This window comes from Rhinatrema bivittatum, chromosome 4 (assembly GCF_901001135.1).
Source record: "Rhinatrema bivittatum chromosome 4, aRhiBiv1.1, whole genome shotgun sequence".
Lineage (NCBI taxonomy): Eukaryota > Metazoa > Chordata > Amphibia > Gymnophiona > Rhinatrematidae > Rhinatrema > Rhinatrema bivittatum.
Window position 1 is genome coordinate 62122464 of NC_042618.1, and position 6000 is coordinate 62128463.

The following is a 6000-nucleotide window of genomic DNA, read 5'->3' on the forward strand; positions in this document are numbered from 1 at the left end:
CCCGCGGCCCGGAAGAGGAAGTGGAGAGTATCGGGTGAGTGCGCGGCACGAAGAGGCCACGCTAGTGCGCTCGGCATCGGCCCGAAGAAAAGAAGACTGCAGCGCGGCTCGGAGGAAAATGTTCAACCGCGGCCGATGGGACTCCGCCTCCGCGAGGGCTGAAAATGAAGAGGTTAGCGTTGGGAGGAGGCTGCTGCCGCCGCCGCGAGTTCCCGGGGTGGGGGTGAGAGAGAGTGAATGGCGGCAGCAGCCTCCTCCCAACGCTAACCTCTTCATTTTCAGCCCTCGCGGAGGCGGAGTCCCATCGGCCGCGGTTGAACATTTTCCTCCGAGCCGCGCTGCAGTCTTCTTTTCTTCGGGCCGATGCCGAGCGCACTAGCGTGGCCTCTTCTTGCCGCGCACTCACCCGATACTCTCCACTTCCTCTTCCGGGGGGGGGGGGCGGGAAGAAGAGAGTACGCCGGTGCCGCTGACTCCAGCTGTCCTGCCGCGTTCCGCCCGGGCGGAGGAGGACCGGGGAGTAGCTGGGTCAGCGGGAAAGTGTGGCGATACTTGTCTGCGAGCCAGATGCAGCATATCTGGCTCGGAGCCATGGGTTCCCGGTCCTTGCACTTGCCGGTGTGTCACGTGCACCGGGCTTGCGCGACACACCGGCACACCTCAGGCGACACAGTAAAGTGTCGCGACACACACTTTGGAAAGCTCTGGTCTAGGTAGTTGTCCTTGAAGATCATTCAGTCATACACTCAAAGGTGAATATATGCAATTTATTAGTGAAGAAGATCCAAGTTTTCAAAGCACATCTTTTGCCTCCTTTGGCAAAACACGGTGTCCATGTCGGGGGACAGATTGACTCTTTGAAAGATGTGCTTTGAAAGCTAGAAGCCTCTCCACTAATAGATTGTATATGGTGTATGATTGAATGATCTTCAAGGAGAACTATATATACCATGCTCCCCTGTTTATAGTCTCTCTCCCACCCTACCAGTCTCTCTCTCTCCATCCACCAGTCTTCCCCTCAGTCGGTCCAGATCCAGACAGATCTAGCTGTGTGACTGCCTGAAGTTACACCAGGCGTTATTGAATATGAGTACATTCTTGCACATTTACTGCTGTGCATTGCAATTTTATGTATTCCATTTATATCAGTAAGCATTATTTGATAAGTTTTATATATTATGAGTATCTGGGATGCATATAATTATTTCTTTACTACATTAATAACTTTTCTATATACGGCATATTACTGCAGGTAAAAAAAAAAGAAAAGCATGTGGAGGTCCATGAAAATTTTGGAGGTTGAAAAAGTGATCCACGTTCCCAAAAAGGTAGGGAACCTCTGCCCTAAGCAAACAAAATCATTAAATCTTCCAAAAAGGCAGCAGAAATATGTTTTTCAGAATGCGACACACAGAATGGCCGAACCACAAACATACAGGCCGATTAAATAAACTCCACGGGGGAGCCGGCGCTCCGTGTTGAGTGCCCGCTCTCCTGACGTGCGCCCAGGCACCTCTCCTGGGCACGTGATTCTTTATTTAAATCAGGGCCCTAGGAGGCACTAGGGCCGCACATTTTACTTTCAGTATCCCGCGGGTATAACTAATAGGCTCATCAACATGCATTTGCATGTGATGCGCGCTATTAGTTTTGGGGGGGTTGGCCGCACGTTTTCCATGCGCTATTACCCCTTACAGTATAAGTCAAACGGGGCTATACGGTGTACTCAGTCCAGCGCACCGTTCTGTATCGGCCTGATAGCAAATAGCTATATACAGAGATGAGCATGAAATCCTAACTATAACATGGTGATGGCCTCCCAGTTCGAGATCCTCTTACAAAGGATCCAAATGACTAAAAATAAAACAGGAAAGAGAAGAAAGGAGAAGGGAAGAGGTGCGTGATTCTCTTTGTGGACATTAGCTCATCTTCTGAGGGAATTTGGCAACAACGAAACTAGTACAACACCTTGTCCCCACTAATCTCTGCCTGACCAGCAGCTTATTAAAGAGGCAAGTTCGCTTAGGATGTCTCCCTACAGAGGACAGTGCAATTAAAAACAATTAGACATTATGGAGCTAATTGTGTAATATTGTGCATAAATTACATCAATTTTCAAGGCAGAGTTGCATGCATAAGTTCGCTTTGAAAATTATCCCCATCAAATCTACCCGTGCGAAGGATACCTGCTAAAATGCCCACACAAATTTTCCATGAAAATTTACATGCGTACTTTTTAAAATCCAAAAAGTATATGTGTAAGTATAAAGCCCTCCCCAAACTCCCCCCCCCCCCCAGGAAACCCTCCACTCAATCCCCGAGAACATGACATACAGACAGAAGGAGCCATGGAGCAGGTGGGCAATTCTACAAAAGCTAATTTCTGCAGGTACAACATTGTTTTTACCTGCGGAAATACTTTGGAAAATTACCCCCTATGAGACCCCAACCAGTCTCCCATCAAAGTGGGGCAAATCCTCCCAGGAGCCTGCATACATAGCTAAATTTGAAAATATTTACCAGCTGGTGAAAAGATGAATGCCAGCAAGTCTTGACATTTAATTGGCTGAAATCTTTAGCACTCGTATTATCACGAATATTCCAGCCTCCTGGCAATTAGCTACAGATCAGAATGCGGCGATATTGAGCAGTTATTAAAACCTGTGCACTGTGGCAAGTGTAGGAGCCATCTATTTCCTCATCTGGCAATGGCGCCCATGTGGGGTAGTCATGCAACAGAGGTCATCAGCATGTCTGTCAGGCTTCATTGTACCAGGGGACTTTGCAGTGCAATGGAGCTGCACACTAACTACAACTGAAATACAGTGAAATAAGCTTTAGCATGACAGGCAGAAAACTCCTGCTTTGTGAATGAACAATAATGAAAGACAAGTACAGCAGGCACATTAACTTCAGTAAGACTCTTGACTGTGTGCATTTGCTATGAAGTATCACCACACCTAGAATGATTATGGCAAAGCCAAGGCGTGGTGATGTTTTATAAAAACACCACGCCCCCTTTGTATCCCAGTGCTTAAAGCCCTACACAAAAGCTCCAGGGTTCAGTAATTATAAAATGTCAACATTCAGTCATCTCTCTGGATTAATCCTATTTCACATTCATAGATTTCCAGTGGATATAGCACATGATGCTTTCCTAGCTCCTGATTCTTAAAAGTAAATTATTTATAATACAGCACAGTTGCTGGAGCATGCTCAGGTTTTGACAATAGAGGAGGAAAGGGTTTAGCTGTGGACAGCAGCTATAGTAATTAGAATGTGGGGTAGATGCTTGGTGAGAACGGAATTCTCCCCAGACACATTCCTTTTTAATTGCATTACTATGAGCATTATTCAAAGAGGTATATGAACTTGTAACAGCAAATGGGTTTCCGAACATCTGAGAAAGTGATCGTGCAGCCTTGAATGCTTGTGTTCAGCAAAAGTTTGGGGTCATTCTTATGTTTGTCCAATAATGGATATCAGGTCCTGCAAAGAATGCGGCACTGGAAGTGAAAACTCAGGTCTTGGAGGCTGAGCGCTTAGGGTTGGGCAGAAGTATTTTCTGGACACCCAGCTGCTCTTCCTGTTTCTCTGGTTTGCTGTAGCCACTCTCTGTGCCAGGATGGCATTCTGGATAAGAGAAACAACTCGCACAAGGGATAGATCCACAATCAACATGTATACTTTCCATAGGCTGTATATATATTCATAGGTCCTGTAAAGCCACAAATTATTACGAAAAGATATTAGAGCTTGAATGGCAAGTAATAAATCTAATCCAACTCTGTACATGCAGAGTTGCCACATGCATCACTCTCCTGAGCCAACGTGGCTATGGGATCTCAGGTGGTCTGCCAGTGATTTACTCTGTCAGCAGAATCTCACAGAAACACAGAGCAGCAAATGAGATAATGAGCCACTATTCAAAGCAATGTTTGTCTTCAGATTCACTCAGTACAACTCAGCAGAGCCCCACATCTTGTTCACTGCATTTCCAGCGCTGTGCGAGAGCAACAAAATTTAGTTGCTACAAAACTCTTCTTTCCCCCGCACACTTTTTCAAACTGCTCAAGCAGAACTGAAATTATCGGTATTGAAATAATTGGCTTGTTCTAGACTGTTTAGTCTGTCGCCTGCAGAATTAAGAATGGCTATACAGGCTGAATCTGTTCCATGTCCTTGTGCCAAAAAATTGTAAGTTCTTCACACAGAGAATTATTCATGTAGCCTGTCTGCAAGCTTCCACAATAGAATGGATTATGAATATCTAGGGATGAAAGGAGTTGTAAAAGCCTCATATTCCAATCCATTAACTTGATAGCAAACTATTCCAAAAAGTATCGATTGTGCATTATAATTCACTTAAATTTAAAATGCTTCTCGGTCTGCCCTGTGACTCTTCTCCCTTGCTTTTTGAAGTTTCTTACATACTTTTTCTGTTGTTTGTTTCCTTGCCTCCCCCCCAGGATGGAGACAAGGAATGGAAAGGTGCAAACCTACCTAGCCAAGCTTCCGCCCCCCGTCCTGGGACCGATGGATATCTTTGTCTCTGGAATAGCCTCTCAGGATCTCACTGGAGGGGTTGTTGGAGGAACCACGAGGATGGAAGAAACTGCAGTCCCTTCACGTGCTGAGACTCCTCACTCTCTGCCCCGGCGCTGAACTCCTTAAGTTTTATGTTTATGTTTTATGAAGATTTATAAGTCGCCTATTGCACAGTGGGCTAAGCGATGTAGAATTTCAACATACATAATACTTGTGACTGAAGGCCTGGCACTGCCTCAAAAGGGAGGGCAGTCAGCGCAGCGTTAGCCAGAATGAGGCTGGAAACACAGAAAGCACAAATGGCCTTCCACCCGGGCCTTGGCATGGGCCTTGGAGCTGTGATGACTGCGTGCGTAGTGAGATGGAGAGAGCCCTGGTACCAGTGACTCTGCCAGCAATCATGATGGATATTCCCGACGTTCCTCATGCTGTTTCTTTCGAAGAAATATGGAAAATGATGGAAAGGACTAGAGAGTAGGATATTTGGTTGTCTTTCCCAGTTATGTAAGTTTTTTTTCTGATGCATCTGTTAAAATTCAACTGCAGGACTATAAACACTTGCTTCAAGCTTCAAAAATGTCGTATTTAGACGTGCAGGGCTGTGGCCCTACAGGACCCGAATGTGGCACTGGTAAGGAACAATTTGGCACCTACGGAAGGGAACAGATTTGCTGGAAAAGTCTCATAATGAAAACTTAACGTATCGTTAACCTCCCAAGACATATTAATAAAGACCCAGCTCCTTAAGGTCCTTAAATTATCGTCAGAGTCTTTTTCCACCTTTATCCAAAGTTTTCCGTCTCCCTGGGTTTAGACTTCAGGAGGCTGATGAAGCGAATGTTATGGACTCTTTGGTCTCCACCGAGTCTGCTGGAGGCTGCCCACAAAGAAGTGACCTCAAGGGGAACCTTACTGGCATCCTTTGTGCTTGATCTAGACAGATACTTGGTATGTCGTTCTTTCTTTGAGAAGACGGATGCTCTCTTCTTTGAACAAAACATGTGGATTTTCCCTGATGTCTCTCCAAAGCTAAACAAAGGGCTGGATTGAAAAGTTGTGGGGCTGGGCCCGGCAGGTCATTGCCTGCAGGGCCGACTTCTTTCTAAATCGCTCCCTGCCCGTGTTTGGTTTGATATCAAGGAAATGCATTTATTTTTTCTTGAACTTGGAGCAGCTGAAAGTATTTTGCTCAGGCAAGGCCACACGTTTTCCTTTCTGAGGTTCAGCAGAGCTCAGCTGGAGAATCTGGAGAATGGCTATTTGGCATTAACATTGTAACTTAGGATGTGATGTGATGGCAGGTAAAGACCCAGTAGCTCATCCAGTCTGCCCAGCAAGGTGTTCAGAGTAGTCATTCATTCAAATCCTGCTGCTGCTCCTCGTGACCTTGGGTAACTCACTCCAACATCCATTGCCTCAGGTACAAACTTATATTAAGGTTTTTCTTGCATT